General features: G+C 42.6%; 1 long non-coding RNA gene across 1 annotated transcript; it reads right to left on the bottom strand.

Moving 5' to 3' along the window:
* Positions 1–6,489: 6,489 nt before the first annotated feature.
* On the bottom strand, positions 6,490–15,603 carry LOC118469121 (uncharacterized). Its single transcript, XR_004845950.2, has 3 exons — positions 15,278–15,603; positions 7,645–7,715; positions 6,490–7,368 (listed from the first exon to the last, which is right to left on the bottom strand). It is a non-coding gene; the product is annotated as an uncharacterized LOC118469121 (long non-coding RNA).
* Between the last annotated feature and the right edge of the window lie 3,655 nt (positions 15,604–19,258).

Here is a 19,258-nt window from a genome sequence, read left to right as displayed (position 1 = left end):
GTTGGAAAGGCCGTATTTAAAGTTTATTATTTGAACAGACACCCCCTCTAATTTTTGTTTTTAACTGAACTGCTTTAACAGTATGTTGAGGTCAATTCCATTTTTTCGCCAGTAGGTGGTGATCTGGTTCTGTTGTGGATCCATCAGAGAGACTCTATCTGTAAGCTCTGCCCATGTGCAGCCCAGAAATAAATGCATGAGGCATGAGGAAGACACTAACTTGGTGCTCTCTCTGTTAATCCACAGGTAAAGCAAAACGTAGCTTTTCTAACTTTATGTTGGTACGGTATTAACTGTATGAGTACGGTGTTAAGTATTTTTATGATGTGTACAAGTGTGTTGAAACGTGTATTAAGGTAAACGAGTGCTGGCTCAATGCCAAGAGGCTCAGCGTGTTGTTGCTAACTAAGAAGCACTATAGTTTTCATTTAAGTGTCAGTGTTGTACAATGGCATCAACTGTGTTCAGTAAAGTCGATGTGTTCTACATATTATCCAGTCTTAGCTTGCTAGAAGTGAGTAAATGTTATTTTTTTGGGCAAGAAGCTCCATGTTATGCTAGTTGCTAGTAGTCTAGCACACTCCCGCGTAAAATAGCACTGCTGGTAAAGTGTACGCATACGTGTGTGTGTACATGTGAATGACAGGGTATAACAGCAAATGATGAGTAAATGTCTTAGTAAATATAAGTTGTTATTTTGCTGTGTTTTATGAGTTTAGCCTTATGAGTTTATGTTAATTCATTGTAGATTCATGTGCTCTTATTTGGCTTGAAAAAAATAGTGTTTTGTATAATTTTTTTATTATTTTGTTACCTAAATTGTTGTTCTATTGATGAGATATTGTGTGTATGAGATGTAGAGAAGCCACACTTTAACTGGAAAGCCTATTATGGGAAATGTAATTAATTGATTGTTGTTTGTTAATTGTTTATAATGATGCGCAGCCCAGAAATAAATGCATGAGGCATGAGGAAGACACTAACTTGGTGCTCTCTCTGTTAATCCACAGCCATTAATTACTTCCGGTTACACAGTGTTTCCTGGCCTGTGTAATCTTTGCTGCCGGTCCAGATTACCCCTAGGTCTGGTGCCGGTAACACTTGCAGTCTGAGAGTGAAGAGTTCTGCTAGGATGATATGGTACTGCGAGGTCTTTAAGATACGATGGAGATTGGTCGTTAAGAGCTTTGTATGTCGGGAAGGATTTTAAATTCTATTCTGAATTTCACGGGAAGCCAATGAAGAGAAGCCAGTATAGGAGAAATATGATCTCTCTTGCTAACTCCCGTTAGTACTCTGGCTGCAGCATTTTGGATCAATTGTAGGTGTTTTGAGCCCTATTGGGATATCCTAATAGTAAGAAACTGCAATAGTCAAGCCTGGAAGTAACAAATGCATGGACTAGTTTTTCTGCATCACTCTGAGACAGGATTTTCCTGATTTTTACAATATTTCTCAGGTGAAAGAAGGAAGTCCTACAGACTTGTTTTATGTGTCAGTTAAAGGACATGTCGTGGTCAAAGATAATGTCAAGGTTCCTCAGTAGTACTGGAGGCCAAAGTAATGCCATCCAGAGTAAATATATGCTTTGAAAGCAAGTTTCTGAGATGTTTGGGATCAAATACCATGACTTCAGCCTTGTCTGAATTTAGTAGCAGGAAATTACAAGTCATCCAGGTCTTTATGTCTGTAGAACAATCTTGCAGTCTGGCTAGCTGATTAATTTCATCTGGCTTCATAAATAAATACAACTGAGTGTCATCAGCATAACAATGGAAATTAATACAGTGTTTCTTAATAATATTGCCTAAGGGAAGCATGTATAATGTGAACAGTATCGGTCCTGAGACAGAACCCTGAGGAACTCCATGATCAATCTTAGTATGCTTAGAAGAGTCATTGTTGACATGCACAAATTGGAACCCGTCTGATAAGTAGGATTTAAACTAGTCCAGTGCTGTCCCTTTAATGCCAATGGAATGTTCGAGTTGCTGTAATAAAAGTTTGTGGTTGATGGTGTCAAATGCCGCACTAAGGTCCAACAAAACAATTATAGAGACCAGTCAATTGTCTGATGCGATGAGAAGGTCATTAGTGACTTTTACCAGAGCTGTTTCTGTGTTATGATGCACTCTGAAGCCTGACTGAAACTCTTCAAACAAGGTATTCTTTGTAAAACCCCGTGGTACATAACCTGTTACTAGAGAGAGATTGATCAAATCTAACATTGAAGAATTAATTAATGGTAAAACCTCCTTGAACAGTCTACTTGGGATAGGGTCTAAAAGGCATGTCGATGGTTTAGATGAAGAAACTGTTGAAATTAGCTCAGAGAGGTGTAAAGGAGTGAAGAAGTCTAAATATCCATCAGGTCTTACAGCCAGTTCTAAATCAGTTGTACTCTATGATACATCTGTAACAGTTGTAAGAAGGGCCACATTAATTTTTTTTTTTGACTGCAGCAATTTTATCTGTAAAGATGCTCATGAAGTCATTACTGCTCAGAGCTAAAGGAATACAAGGTTCAACAAAGCTCTGACTGTCAGCCTGGCTACAGTGCTGAAGAGAAACCTGGGGTTGTTCTTGTTCTCCTCTATTAAAGATGAATAATATGCTGTCCTGACATTACAAAGGGCTTTTTAAAAAAAATTAATTACTAGACTATTTTTCCAAGCTACGTAAACTTCATCTAAACTAGTGGAATGCCACTTCCTTTCCAGTTTTAGTGAGGCCTACTTTAAAGTCTGCAGCTGGGAATTATACCAAGGTGCAGGTCCTCTCTGACATAGTGTCATGACCTCAGCCTAGCCCCGATCCCTTTCGGCCATCCGGTCCTCTGTCGGTGTGCCTCCCCACGGATTAAGGGCAGCTGCGGGAACCGCACACCTGCAGATCATCCCCATCATCACCTCCAATAAAGACTGTCTCCCCATACCGTTCGGTGTGGGATTCTATTGCCTGTCCACAGCCAACGACGGTGTGACATTGTATGATGGAGCAGCCCGCCCTTTCCCCCTGAGAAGATCCTCCAGATGGAGGACTTGAAAGCTGTCCGTCAGATAGTGGACGTGGACACCCAAACCAGCTCAGTTCCCGGCCCTCCGTTGTGGCTGCCGCCGCACGCCGCTGCATGTCTTGCTGTGCGAGCGCATGCCCTCCAGACCACCAATGTAAGGAGCCTGCCTGCCCCCCTGCTCAGGTCAACCCAGGCCCGCTCTCCAAAGAGGACCTGGTGTCCTCCCTGGCCTCCGCCGCCCCTCTCCGCTCTCCACTGCATGCCATCAGCGCCGGCTCCCTGGAGCCTGCCTTCCCCCCTCCCTCACCCGCAGTGAGTTTCTGGCCTGTGTGGCATTGTTCTTGTATTTAATAAAACAGTTTAATTTGTGATCAGCCGCCAGACTACTCTGTGTGCTCTCACTTTGGGTTCGAATTTCCCCCACACCATGACACATAGCTTTCTTTTTCAGAGGTGTAACACTATTGAGTGTCGCATGCAGTGAGGCTGCAACATTATTAACAAAATAATCCACTTCTGTGGGGGTAAAGTTATAATAACTGCCCTCCATTTTAGCAGTAAATTGTGCTTATAGTGATGGTATCACTTCCTTAAATATGGTTACAGTGTTGCCAGACAGATATCTACTGTAATAATATTTATTCTCAATCCTCACAATCCATTGTTGTAAATTGAAATCTTGTTTAAAAAAATGGTCAGACAGAAGAGGGTTCGGGGGAAATACTGTTAAATGTTCAGTTTCAATGCCATAAGTGAGGACAAGATCAAGGGTGTGACTAAAAGAGTGAGTTGGTTTATTTACACATTGAGAAAAGCCAATTGAGTCCAGTAATGAACTAAATGCAGTCGTAATGCTGTCACTGTCAATGTCAACATGAACATTAAAGTCACCCACAATAATGACTTTATCTGAACGAAGCACGAAGTCAGATAAAAAAAAAAATCTGAGAACTGAGATAAGAACTCAGAGTAAGGAGCAAGCGGATGATGTAGAACAACAAATAAAACTGACACCCAGACTGGAAACTGAGCTTTCCAGTCTAGGTGTAAAAGACTAAGAGTAAGACTTTCAAATGAGCTGTAACCAGGTTTAGGTCTCTGGTTCATTATTAAGCTAGAGTGGTAGATTGCTACCACTCCTCCACGAGGCATATGACATTATGATATTCTTACTGCTGCAACCAGGTTTCAGTCAAACAGAACAAATCAATCTGGTGATCACCAAGTTATCAAATCATGTACTAACAGATTTAGACGAGAGAGATCTAATATTTAAAAGGCCACATTTAATTGTCCTGTTTCTTTGCTCTGTTGAAATAGTGGTGTTATCTTTTATTCGATTTTTATGGTTGCTATTTCTTTTTTTTATTTTTGATTTGTTGAATTTATTGAATTTTGGTGGTCAGGGGACAGACAGTCTCAATGGAGTTAACTGAATTACTGGAGGGTGACAGCTGTAAGGAGACTACAGAGAGGTGTGTAAGACCACAACTCTGCATCCCGGTCTTAATTCTGGGTGGTCATGTTTTAGGAATTCTAATAAAATCAGCCATATTTCAAGAGATGAGAGCTGCACCAGTTAAAGTGGGATGGATTCCGTCTCTCCTAATCAGACCAGGTTTTCCCCAAAAAGAGTTCCAATTGTCTCGATAGAACTGCATGAAAAAGTTTGGGCCGCCCAAGGGAAATTACATGTTTTGTTAAATTTTTGATGTGAAAAAAGTAAATACAACCCCTACACTGAATTTTTATCAGAATGTGTGGTTGAATACATTGCCTCCATTTGACATTAGAAATATTAGGCACTTATGATGTTCTAGCTTGTGTTATTTGTTATAAGCCAAACGTATATACAAATATGAATACTACATTCAGTGAAATGAATACTAGGTAAACATACAGTAAATAGTAACCGCAATATACATTAAGTCCAATCACATTTCAGTTGACCATACTCCCAGTCGTGTATATCTAGTTTAATTTAGTCTAAAGTAAAATTGTTATGCTTTGGGGGGGTTTTTTCTTCTTAGTTTTCATAACAGGATTTCAGCACTCACTATCAATGTCAATCACTACATATATTGCTTGTGTATGTGACATAATAATTCTTTGAATCTCTCCTTGACATAAATATAAACATGCATTCAATGCAAATAGCACCAACAGTGTATAAACCCAATTTATTTTGTGATACTTTGATCAACAGACCTGATAAATGGGTTGGCAAGATAGCGGCAAGATGGCAGTGTAGTTGTTATCTGTGGCAGCCTCTCCCAGAGACAGTGCAGTACCTTTGTCTATGTCTGTGTCTATGTCTGGTTCTACATCTATGTCACTGAGTGGCTGAGTGTGCTGTCCGACCTGGGACTGCTACAAACACCGGCTCAGAAACAGCTCAGTGCCTTTTGGACTCATGAATGACCCTGCAGTCTTCCAGGCCCCGATTAATGACGTACACTGTGATATGTTGCACCGCTTTGTCTTTGTCTACCTGGACAATATTCTGTTCTACTCACGCAACCCAGAAGAACACACTCATCATGTTTGTATGGTCCTGGAAAGAATGTTAAAAAATCGCCTGTTTGTTGAACCGGAAAAGTGGGAGTTCTTGAGCCTCCACACTGACCTTCCTCTGCTATATTATCTCTCCTGTGGCAAGGTACAGATGGATCCCACACAGTTCTCAGCAGTCCAGGACTGGCCCACACTCGAGAACCATAAGCAGCTGCAACGCTTCCTAGGCTTCTCAAACATCTACCAACAATTCATTGGCGACTACAGCAAAATTGCATCACCGCTGACAACACTGACCACCACTCGAACTTTCTAGTGGAACCCTGAGGCCATCAACGCCTTCTGGGACCTCAAACATCGGTTTGTCTCTGCACCCATCCTCAACCAACCGGACCCAAGCAGCTGATTGCATAGTGTATCGTGTCATTAGCTTTACCGTGAATTTTCCTGTTACTTCTAGAAAAACTAGTCCATGTATTTGTTCCTTCCAGGCTTGACTATTGCAATTCCTTACTATCACGATGTCCCAATAGCTCGCTCAAACATCTACTTCTGATCCAAAACGCTGCAGCCAGAGTACTGACGGGAGTTAGCAAGAGAGATCATATTTCTCCAATACTGGTTTCTGTTCATTGGCTTCCTGTGAAATCTAGAATAGAATTCAAAATCCTTCTTCTGACATACAAAGCTCTTAACAACCAATCCCATATCTTAAAGACCTGATAGTACCGTATTATCCTAGCAGAACTCTTCACTCTCAGACTGCAGGTTTACTTGTTGTTCCTAGAATTTCTAAAAGTAGAATGGGAGGCAGAGCCTTCAGTTATCAGGTGGCTCTCCTGTGGAATGTTGGAAATCAGCCTATTCTGAAATTAATCATAAAAGAATAAAACAATTTGTTAGGCTGTTTCCTCCGGTTCTTTTGATGGAGTAGTCAGGAGAATTCAATTCAGGTTAAAAAGAGTCTTTATTTCACCAAGATTGAATGTGCAATACAGAGCTCTGGGTCCGAATGCCTTTCCCTAACAGACAACAAGTGTTCAGTCAGTTCGAGCAGAATCAGACTGGCTATTTCTCCCTGACCCAGTATTTTATAATCTAACAGAGTTGTGTGACTATCTAAGCGTTGATGCGCAGGCCGCTGGGCGAGTTCCGGTTCCTCCCTTCTCTGATGTGCTGCTGACTCGCTCCCGTGGCCTTGGTTCTTCTTCTGTTTTCCTGTAAAACAAGGATACTCTGCACAGCAACAAAAGCTACTTTTCTACTGCTGTTTGAAAAAATGTCAAGGGCACTCCATGTTTAGAAATGAATCAGTGTCACTCAGTATAATAAGCATTGTATATCTGTTTAGCAAATACATCTTTCTGATTAACTATTATAAGCAATTTAGCAGTAAGCATCCAACATTATCAAACATTAATGAGTATATATTCCCACAATTCCCCCTTTTGGCCTAAGCTGTTCTTAGGCCAACACCTAAATGCTAGTCAAGGCTAAACCAACATGCTCCTCATCAGTGTCCACGTCTTCTTCATTGGGTTTATGACCCTGCAGCAACAGCGGCATCTGCATCCCAGAGGACGGTGGAAGAGGACCTAGAGCAGTGTGGATCATCCGAGTGCAAAGAGATCTAGCACAGGGTATACAACAGCCAATGCAAAGAAGCAAAGCAATAGCAATCATAGCTCCAATAACAAAACTTTTCATGAAACCACTCCATCTACCAAAGCATGAGTCCAGCCAGTCAGTGAGTGGGTCAGAGATGCCAGAATGCTCCTTCAGCTCATTGGAGAGCGACCTCAGGCCAGCCAGTGCTCTGGTTACTGATCCATCAGGAGCTGTATTGTTGGGTATAAAAATACAACACTGATCTCCAAACATAGCACATACACCCCCTTTTTCAGCTAATAGGAAGTCAACAGCCATCCTGGTTTGATACATCATTAAGGAAGTAGCATGTAATTGTTCACCACACCTCCAATAGCATCTCTAGTCAGATTGGTAAGTCTCTGCACATTATAATGAACATAATTTATTCTATTCACATTTTTATTAGGAGTAACCCAAATAAAAAGAGATTCTCATCCGGCTGCATGTGATGTTCTCTCACTTACCCACTCGGCCAAATGGGGCTCAGTCCTCTCCTTCTGCTCTCCTCTCTGTTCCTCCACCTGTTTTGAGAATGCTGAGACAATAGCCATTAGTTGGTCATAGTAAGGTTGACAACCTACTCTAGTGTCTCTGCCATAGGCTGTCAGAGGCTCAGCTGGTCCTGGAAACTGTCTCCCTGTCAACAACTCATAAGGAGTGAATCCTGTCTGTCTATTCACTGTGCTGCGAATGGTCATTAAGGCAATAGGTAGTGCATCTAACCAAGACATGCCAGTCTGAGAGCATATTTTGGCTAATTTTCCTTTCAGGTTTTGATTCATCCTTTCTACTCTGCCTTGGGACTGTGGGTGGTAGACTGTACCAAATGCATGTTTTAGACCTAACATCTGTTCAACAGTTTGCAGGTCTTTGTTTTTTAAATGAGTCCCATTGTCTGATTTGATTCTTCTGGGGAACCCGTGTTGGTATGTAGTGATTCACCAAACATTTTATCACTGTTTTACTGTCTTCTTTCGCAGCTGGCCAGGCTTCAGGCCATCCTGTGAATGAATCTACCGCCACTAGGAGATATCTACATCCTCTCACTCTGTCTCCCATGTCAGTGTAGTCTATTACTATTTCTTGGCCTGGCATGGTGGGTTGTGGGAACTGTCCCACATCTGGTTTTACTGTGGCTTTAGGATTGTGTTCTCTACATATTTTACAGTCTCTGACATACTGATTTGTCATGTCTGTCAGGAATGGGTGCCACCAATGCTTTAAGTTTGTTCTCATCTGTACAGTATTTACATGAGCTAGACCGTGTGCTTGTTGGAATAAAGCCTTTTGCCAAGATGGAGGTAGCACTGGTCTGTTTGCATCTCCCTTCCACACTCCTTCTTCGTCTTTCCTCATGGTTTTCTCTTGGGGTGATGCCCTATCCTGCGCTTCTTTAATGTCTGAGCGTTTAACTCTGGGAGGGTGTCTGTGACATGTTTTTCAGTTTGTAGCATCACTAAATGAGGGTTATAGCCTGTCACTCTTTTTGCTGCCTCATCCGCTGCATTGTTGCCTCGTGCCACTGCTGTTCCTGTCCTGTTATGGCCTCTCCATTTAACTACCGCCACTTCTTTGGGCAGTAGAAGTGCTTCTGCCAGTTCTTTCATCTCTTCTTCATGTTTTATAGGTTTCTTTGTTGCTGTAAGAAATCCTACTCTCTTCCACTGGGGCAATTCCACGTGGATAGCTCCAACCATATAAGCTGAATCTGTATATATGGTGACTCTCTTGTCTTTGCTCCATTGTAAAGCTTTTATCACTGCTGTGAGTTCAGCCAACTGGGCTGACTGTCTGCTCTGCAACTGTCCTGTTTCTACTTCTTCAATTCCTTGTCCTCTCTGCCTCATTACTGCATAACCTGCTTTTAAGCCTTCTGTGGGATGCCTGTAGCAGCAGCCATCTGTAAACAGTATTTCTGCTCTCCTTCAAGTTGCACTGCTGATAGATCTGGTCTAATCCTCTCAGTCAGTCTCACTTTCAGTTCACATTCATGTGGTTCTCCCTCTCCCATCTGTTCTGCCATGTTTATACCTTCATGTGTGTATATGATGTTTGGTACTGAGAGGATTTTCTCCATACGTGTCTGTCTTAGTGAGGTCATGGTGAATGCTGCTGAGTTTACAAATGCTACAACACTATGTGTAGTGAGTACTGTGAGTGGGTGGCCCCTGACTATGTGTGCAGTTTTTTGCAAAATTTTGGCCACTCCCGCTGCGTGTCTTGTGCATGGGGGATGTCTTTTCTCTGTGTCATCTAGAATAACACTGATGTACATTAGTACCTGTCTGTCACTCCCCCTTTTCTGGAACAAAACACCATTTACTGTGTGTTTTGCTTCAGAAACATCCAAATAAAACCTAGAAGTGTAGTCAGGTATTGCAAGGTCAGCTGCCTGTGAAAGTCCATTTTTGAGGTCAATAAAGGCTTCTTCTGCCTCTACAGTCCAGGTCAGCAGTGCTGTAAGATTTCTCATACCCTGTTCATTTACCAGGGCGCACAAAGGAGTAGTGAGTTCACTGTAGCTGGGAATGAAATGTCTGCTGAACCCAGTGAGTCCAAGAAATGACAACATGTCCTTAACAGTCAAGGGCTTGGGATGGCCTAGAATGGTCTGTCTGTGGGAGTCAGAGAGTCCTGAACCTCTTTTGGAGATAATTCTACCAAGGAAAGAAACTTGTTGACGAGTGCACTGTAATTTAGAGTGAGAAACTCTAAAGCCACATTGGTTTGGTAGCTTCTAGGCAGGAATCATTAGTTTTAGCAGCAATCAGAATGTCATCAACATACTGAACCAGGATAACATCATCAGGGAGGAAGCACTGTGCAAGCTGTTGTTTCAGAACTTGGTTAAAAAATCCCAGGAGATAGGATAAAGCTTTGTGGTAGTCTGGTGTATCTGAAACGCTGACCACGAAATGTGAAGGAGAAAATATCTCTCAGATCTTCTGCCAGTGGGAGGCAGAAGAAGGCGTTTGCTAGGTCAATGCAAGAGAACCACTGGTGCTCAGGTGTGAGAGCAGATATGGCAGTGTAAGGGTTAGGAACTGGAACAGTAGGAGTAGAGATTACACTGTTTATTCTCCTCAAATCATGTGCCATCCTGTATTTGTCTGTGTTCTGTTTTTCTACAGGAAGAATGGGTGTGTTCCAGGCTCCAGCAGAAGGTTCTAACACTCCGGCTGCTTGCAGCCCTGAGATAGTGTCAGCTATACCTTCTTCCGCCACAGGTTTATGTCTGTATTGTGTCTGCCAAATTGGTGTGTGATCTGTCAAGGAGAAGGTGATGGGTGCAACATTGTGACAGAAACCGACATCTGTGCTGCTGCGTAACCAAAGAGTTTCAGGTAGTGTAGATAACATTTCGTCACTGTCCTCATGGTCACAAGATTCCCTACCATGGTCACGAGATATTTGTCTGTGTTCTAGCAACACAGTATCAGTAGCTGTAACCTTGATTTTGTAGGCCTTATTCGTGGGAGAGAAGAAAACATTGGGAATCTGCGTATGCACCCAATCAGTGGACTGAGATAAGATTTTAGACATGGGACCTAAGTCCTTGGCCTGATGTCCACTGTGTATCAGTAATGTTACATGAGGAACAGCTTCTTCTGACATAGAGTACCAAAGTAGCTGTTCAGCAGTCAGTGCAACGTCAGCAGCAACTCCCTGTCGTCCCACATAGATATTGTTGGAAGTGATGGGCCATGTTACGCCATCGAGTTCAGACATAAAATTCTGATAATATCCATCATCACCCGTACGGTCATAATTAAATGTGACATGATAAGGATCTGCAGGAGGAAGATAGGGAGCCAGAGTGGAGATCCAAGGTTTCCAGGCCAAGAAGGACTAGAGCAAGCCAGAGTGGGAGCCTGAATCAGACTCCAAGAGACCCCAATAGATGTCAGTCCAAGTCTTTGGTGCAGCTGGTGTAATGTCGGCTGTGAGTAACATCTGTTTGCCCACCGTGATGCACTGGGTGGAGCAATTTATGGAATGTCCATTGGCGAACGTCAGGACGACACCATCAGGGGAACAAAGAATGGATGCACCAGCCTTAATCAAAAAGTCTCTGCCACATAGATTAGCAGGTGAAGTTGGTGAGTGAGCATAACAGTGAGTAAACTGCTGTTCAGCTACACATGTGATCAGGGGCTTGGTGATAGGCAGTCGTTCAATATCCCCAGAAAACCCTGCGACCTCAACAGAGTGTCGAGAAAACATGTCAGGAGTGAGTGGTACAGTCAATGTGGAATAAGTGGCTCCAGTATCCACTAGAAATGGCAAATCATGTCCATTCACTTTCATTTGAACCATAGGGTCCGCCAGCCCTAGGTTCTGGGTTCTCTGTTAGGGGCTTTCGACCAAAGAGCACCAGGTGCTAGGTTGGTTCAAAGTTGAGAGCCAGTGCTTTTTTGGTTCAAATCTCGTGCCGCCCCAGAACGGGTTTGTGTTTCCATTCAGAAGGAGCAAAGTTGGAGCTGCGTCATTGCGCCACCACAAAACGTGTGTACGTACTGCGTACGTAGCCGTTCAACAGCGTTCACGCCGTACGGAAACCCACACAACAACAATGGAGGACTTCATTGGAGTGGTGTACATGGCTTTGCTAGTGTGTCTCGCCATCGCTGAACAGCAAAACCTTCTGTTAGGGGTTACCCATCGGCGTCGCCGTTCCAATGCCCGGCGATCACGTTTGAGAAGAAAGGTAATTATCAAAGACGTTTGGATACTTAACAGTAAACGTGCTAGCGTTAGCTTAGCTACTTAGCTTCGACTACGCTTGCATTGATTACTTAGCGGTTAAACACGCGCAATAAGTTGATGACCATATCTATGTTTATCTTTTTAGATGTCACCCCGCCCTCTGCCCGTGACGTGCTCGGCTCTCAACTCTGGCCACCTCTGGCCCAGCAATGAGTTGGTGCCCGAAACGGCCCCAGTTTTTGGAGCCCGGAGCCGCAGCTCCGGTGGTTGAAACACAAAAAAACGGCGCCAAGTCGGGCGCCGGCTCCAACTCCGAACGGGCTCCACCCCGGTCGAAAAGAGGGTTGTGGGCATCTTCAGGCTTCATAGTAGTCAGGCTGGGCTATAACAGGATATTGCCCAGGCGGGGGCGCTGCTGCTGCATTTGGCGCCATGTAAGTGCCTCTGCCTCGTCCAGGTGGACCAGCTGGTTGTTGGCCTGCATGTATGTACTGACCGTTGGGACAGTCTCTGAGAAAATGACCGAGCTGACCACCCCCATGGCAAACATACGACCCCTGACCCCGTCCCCTATAGGCCCCACGGGCTCTCCAACCTCCCCTGCCTCTCCTGTTCTGACCATATCCCCCTTTCATGGGAAGGGTGGCGGTCCCATGTAAAGGTAGGGATCATTAGGTGGGTCCCAAGGGTGAGGCTGCTGAGATTGATCCTGAGTTTGAGGCTGAGCCTGATTTTGAGGTTGCGGAGGAACCTCTTGTTGTACCATTTGCTTTTTAGGTTGTTTCTTGTCCTCATTCACTTCATTACGTGCTTTGGCCAGTTGTAGTTTTAAGAGCTGGACTTGTTGAGATTCAATTTCTTTAGTCTCTTTTTGTGCTACGTCTTGAGCTCTTTTCATGTGGTGTGTGAAATGTCTTTCCCAGGTATCATCTGAACAGCCAGGAATGTCAGGGTTCTCTTCCATTGTAGCTCTCACCGTGTCTGGGGCACCCTTTAGAACAGAATTTCTGAATAAGGATACTTGCAAGGGGCCTCCCTGAGGATGCATGCCTGTAGCATTCATCCACTGTGTTCTGCATCTGCTCAGATATGTTAAGCCATCCTCTCCCTCTTTACAGGAAAAGGAAAGAGAGTGCAAAGCTCCAGCTGGTAATGGATATTTTTCTCTCATTGCTCTTCCTATATGGTCACCCCAAGAAGCCATTCTAGCATTGTCAGGGAGGTAGAGTGTTCCTGCTCTTTCCTCCACGTCAGTTAGGTCATATGTACATGCTTGTCTGCTCAGCAGAGCTCTAAAATCACCGATAGCCAATGTGTGTCCTTGTGTCAGTCTCTCAAATTCAGGCATCCATTGCCCTCCTCCTGATGTGGGAGGTGGCATCTTCTCCACTATGGAGTTCATGTCAGTGAATGAAAATGGAACATATTTATCACATGCTCCGCTGCTGGTCTGCATTAGTGGCATTTGCATTTGTTTTCCAGATCTACGGGCGTAATCATGTATGGGTTTTTTGTGTGTCTGTTTCACCATGGTACCTTTCATGTGTATGTCATATTGTTCTTCATCTTGTTCTGTCTGTGTTTCCTGCTCACACTCGTCCTCTATAGCCTGCAGTTCCTGATGCAATTTATTCATGATTTCTTGATGCTTCTCTCATACTTCTCTAACCTCCCAAGTATGTGATCTGTCTAATGGAGCCTTTTTTCTCTCTTTGTTGATGGAGTTACCTTCATTTTGTGGGTTGGAGTGTGAGGCCTGTGTGGATGCGCTACAAACGCTTTTTATGTCTAAAGATTCTCCATCTGAGTCATATACTGGCAGGGTGGCATTAAGACCACTGCCAGGACCTGTCAAAGGAGTTAGGTGTGGTGGAAATTTACGTGGGGTGGATTCTTCCTCAGTGTGTCTAAGAGAAGTCTGTTGTGCAGCCTGAGCTTGCTCTTCCTGTCCTGATTTTTGCTGTTTCTCTATTCTGAGGGTGCTCAGTGTTCTCTGTATTTCTTCCTGGTCATGTTTTTCATCATCAAGCACTTGTACATTCATTACTCCGCTAGTCACAAGTAACTGGGGCATCTGATAAGGTGGTGGAAGAGGAGCACACGGCAAGGCAGGATACAGAGGCACAGGCATTACGGGGTCCTGTTTGGCCTCTTGAGCCTTTTCACTGGCGTGTGTGTGATCATTAAATGTAACCTCTGTCTTGTCAGGTAAATCTAAGGATTTGCAAGCTAATCCCATTATGTGGACTGTTCTGCGTTGCTCTTCTAACTCCTCAATTTCTTTTTTTAGTTTTCTGCGTGCAAACATTCCTGATTGTTGTTTGGCTTGCTTCTTTTTTTTCTGTCTATGTCGTCCTCAATGTCTGCTAATTGTCTCCACAGTAATTTGTTTTTCTCTTCACTGACCTGTCCAGTCCCTTTAAATGCTGTGTATTTAGCATCATATTGTTGTCTTTTGTCCTTTCTCTCTTTTGGGTTTTCCCCACTCATGAGATGAGTAAGTCCTGTTTCCCACTGTTTGTCTATTGTCATTTCTTCTGTTTTGTCAGTCATGTTTCTGTCTGTGTACTACAGAGTGTGTGTATGACAAGCAACGATGCTTCAAGAGCCAATTCAGAGTCCTCAGAAAACAAGCTTCGAGGCCACTCTATACGTGGTCCGGTTTTCTGCTTGGGGTCCTACTCCCAGGACTGAGAATTGTTTTAGGGTTACTGTCAATCACACCGAAATCCTTAATGAATGAATAAATGACCTTCTTCAACTGGCAACAACCGTACGTTTGCACCGTTTGGTTTCAGGTTGTCCGCTGATTCATTCATACTTGCATTTCTTCATTCACCATCATTCATGCACTGATCAGCAATGCCGAGTACAAGGATTTCACTTTATTGCAATTGCATCAACTTTTTCTTCAACTTGTATTATTTCACTTTAGTCACTGGCATTTCTCTTTTTTTGTCTTTTTATATTTTTACTTTCAGAGGTGCACTAAGTCCTCAGGGCTTCTAAACCCAGTATTTTCTACCCCTCATCAGGAGTCAAGGTTTATACCTAACCGTGCAGCCTACAAACCCCAGCCTACAAAACTGTATTTCTACAGGGTTTACATTACATGTAGGGTTGAGTTGTAGACCCCTGTCCTATCCACCTTTTGAGGGGCTCCTAAAACCCTCAGGGTCTTCTGACCCAGGACAGGGATGTCCAGACAGAGATTCTATCCTCTGTGGACCAGTGACTTTTCAATTCTTCTTCACTTCTTCTTCTTTTCAATATTCTATAAAATTATGCACATTCAAATATTGGTAAAACTAGGACAGATAGATGAAACTTCTGACAACAGGTTTTAGAATGTCCAATCGCAGAACTTTGATATAACAGGCGTCTGCTTACCCTCCTTTCGTTGTAGCCACTTGTGTTGTCAAAAATTCTCCAGCTGTCCGGTGTCCAGTTAAAGTAGTTGTAGAATTTCAGATGTCCTTCTCCATCCGGGTCACGGCACCAAATTGTTGGAAATCAGCCTATTCTGAAATTAATCATAAAAGAATAAAACAATGCGTTAGGCTGTTTCCTCCGGTTCTTTTGATGGAGTAGTCAGGATAATTCTATTCAGGTTAAAAAGAGTCTTTATTACACCAAGATTGAATGTGCAATACAGAGCTCTGGCTCTGAATGCCTTTCCCTAACAGACAACAAGTGTTCAGTCAGTCCGAGCAGAATCAGACTGGCTATTTCTCCCTGACCCAGTATTTTATAATCTAACAGAGTTGTGTGACTATCTAAGCGTTGATGCGCAGGCCGCTGGGCGAGTTCCGGTTCCTCCTTTCTCTAATGTACTGCTGACTCGCTCCCGTGGCCTTGGTTCTTCTTCTGTTTTCCTGTAAAACAAGGATACTCTGCACAGCAACAAAAGTTATTTTTCTACTGCTGTTTGAAAAAATGTCAAGGGCACTCTATGTTTAGAAATGAATCAGTGTTACTCAGTATAATAAGCATTGTATATCTGTTTAGCAAACACATCTTTCTGATTAACTATTATAAGCAATTTAGCAGTAAGCATCCAACATTATCAAACATTAATGAGTATATATTCCCACAGGAACCAGCTCCCAGTTTGGTTTCGGGAGGCTGACACCCTCTCTATTTTTAAGACCAGGCTTAAAACCTTCCTTTTTGACAAATTTTATAGTTAGGGCTGACTGAGTGACCCTGAGGGGGTCAGCTGGACTCTTCATTTGCACAACTGACTTTCTCTTCGATATGCCTTAGTTTTGCCTCTAGTTATGCTGCTATAGGCCTAGGCTGCTGGGGGACCTCTCTTGATGCACTGAGCCCTTTTCTCATTACCTGTGTATTTACTATATATACCGTTATTGCATTACACTCACTATGTTTCTCCCTGTGTCCTTTCTCTGAGTGTCCCTGGTCCCAGAGCTGGATGCTTCAGATCTGTGGTTGTTGTCCCACCAACTGGCCTAGCCTCCATCATGTCCACTGTGGGATGCTGCTGCTGACCTTCCTCTAGCTTAATGCTTCCAGCTGCCCATTTCCACCAGTCTACTCTGCATCACCCTTACTATTCTTGATATGCTCATCTACATACTGTTTAAATTTTACTACCAGCTATATATGGAGTATATTTATTGCCAGAGCCGTACACTATAACAGTAAACTATGAATCAATTTCAATGTTAGCCTGTACTTTGTACGTATCATCTATCTTATCATGCATGTATCCAACTGTGTTACATTTTCCTTGTTTCCCACCCCCCTCTTCTCCCATCCCTCCACCTCTCTACCCTTCTACCTCTAACCCTCTACCTCCACCTCTCTACCTCTTCTGTCCCTCTCAGCCCGCCGGCCAACAGGCAGATGGGTCCCCCCCCCACATAAAGAGTCGGGTTCTGCTCAAGGTTTCTTCCCTGTTAAAAGGGTGTTTTTCTTGCCACTGTTGCCTTAGGGCTTGCTCTAGGGGTTCAGGCATATGGGTTCTGTAAAGTGTCTTGAGACAATTTGACCTGTAATTGGCGCTATATAAATAAAATTGAATTGAAAAAATTGAATTGAATTCATTCGGCCCCCAGTCATTAGTGGTCGCTCTCGGGCTTAGTCAGTTAGTTATTACTTGTAGTAGTCATCACTTCCTGTTTCTACTACCAGTTCCATGTACATAAATGTACATATAATGTTTGCAAATAAATTATTATTATATTTAAATTATTGGTGTGCTGTGTCTTTGACGTCTTGCGTGTGAGCCATGTGTGAACCCTTTCCATAACACCCTGAATATTGTAGATGGGAAACAACATGTGGCAATAACTAGAAAACTGTACAAGCTAACTGAATAGCTAAACTAAAATGTGAATTGTCACTTAATACAGTGAGAGTAAAACATTCTATCAAACCTAGATGACTATTTATGCTGCACTGTAGCTCTTACATGCTCAGAATAACATGTGTAGTGTCGAAATTGTCTAATTGTGTAATTTAAGTTCATTTCTAAAGAAGAGAGGCAAGTCCTACTGAAAAAGGCAACAAGGGTGTGACTGACAATGTTACCCATCAACAGTCAAACATCGTCTCTAGTGCATTCATATTCATGTTCAGACAGGTGAATTTCCTAATGTAAAAAAAAAAAGAATGACCTTTTCTATCTCTTTATCATTGCTATTGATTCCTCAGGAAAAGTAATCTTTATTTTTCTTGAAATATGTCAAGCCTATATCAATTGTAGCTGTCCAGTCACTGAAAGGTAATGTGATTGTCACACTGCTTAATTTTTGGGTGTTTTGTCCAGACCGTTTGCCATCTGGAGAGCAACGTGACATTTTATCTGTCACTGTAATTAGCTGTTATTTTTTCTTATATTAAAAAAGGCACTCTTCTTAAAAAAATACAGTCCTTTGCAATTTATCAAAAGTCAACATGTCTTATTGTGTAGAGTGCTAATACTCCAGTTAGTGGACAGAGACATGAAATAGCGAGAGCAGTTGAGTATCACTTGAAGGGGCCAGCTTTTTGTCTCCTACAGTCATTCAGTCACTATTTCATTTTCAAGCTGTAGCACACAGACGGGTGCTTTGCATACAGTTAGAGCACAGCTCCAGAGGGCAACAACACACAGTACAGTCAACAGTCTCCTGCAGGCACTTAAAAAAACACTAACAATCAAGCTAAAATTCTATTATTATCAAAAGGAGAATTTAATTACCCACATACAAAAATAAAAAGAATATTATGACTATTATTACTCTGCTATACTAAACTATACAATACTACACTAGATATGTTAAGCATTTTAAACTTAAACTTATCCCTTGTTTAAAGGGTACTGTGTGATTATGTGCGAAAATCATGGACTGGATGGAAGAAACCAAAATGCACTGGACTACAAAGAGGAGCTCTCGCGGGAGCAGCACTTAAAAAGACCAACAGTTTTGCTTTTGTATTAGACTTAAACTTTCAGCTGTTAAATTTTAACATATATGAAAGGTTTACTTATTTTCCTGGATTTTCTTCTTCTGTGGGTCAGTATCTACAATATAATGAATGTTTGGCACCTTTGAAATGTGAGACATGCATCAAATAAATTAAGTTTAAGTGTAGTAGTAAGGCAGGGTTTAAGTGTGTTGATATTGCACTACAGGATCATGCTGATGTTCTTGGAGTGACCTCTATCACTATTTGCATGATGAGGTTTAGTCTTGGGCTGCATTTGTATATGCCCTGCAGAGTCCAGTGAAATAAGATGCAGGCAGTTCATTTTCCTGTTAAGCATCGACTGTACAGACAATTAGACAATGACATGTTGTTTACTTTCAAAATGTGTTGTTTAACAGAATTTCTCCATTCTGTATGCCATCCTTTTCTATTCAACCCATGGTGTGTTGCTTATTATTTAAACAGGACAAAAACAACAGGATTGAAAGTGCTACCATATCAGTAATTATATAAACAATACAGCAAAGAAATTGCAAGAGTGTGTGTAAACAGTTTTTGTACACATTCTAAGAAGCTCTGCAATCCCACCAAATAATTGCAACAAAAAGGCTTAAAAAAGAGACAGGGCTGATTTACCTAGCAGTTGAGGCTGTGGCTCCATTGTGCTTGCTCCTGTTACTCAGACTTTGCCCTTTTTCTGGGGCCAGGGCTTGGTCCAGGACTAGAATTTGCATGCCAAGGGCCACTTGAATGCGAAGCTCCCTGGATTCTCACTACCTGACATGCAAAACTAGTGGAGGACCAGTTAAAATAGTGCACGCGCACAGTCAGCACAGGTGTACTACTGTCAAAACAGTGAGCTTCCTAACCACCCCCATCCCTACCAAGAGCTTTAAAACTGCACAACTCTTCTCAGAGAGAATTATGGAAATT

Source organism: Amphiprion ocellaris, chromosome 14, assembly GCF_022539595.1.
Source record: "Amphiprion ocellaris isolate individual 3 ecotype Okinawa chromosome 14, ASM2253959v1, whole genome shotgun sequence".
Classification (NCBI taxonomy): Eukaryota; Metazoa; Chordata; class Actinopteri; family Pomacentridae; genus Amphiprion; species Amphiprion ocellaris.
This window is presented reverse-complemented; position numbering and strand designations above follow the sequence as displayed.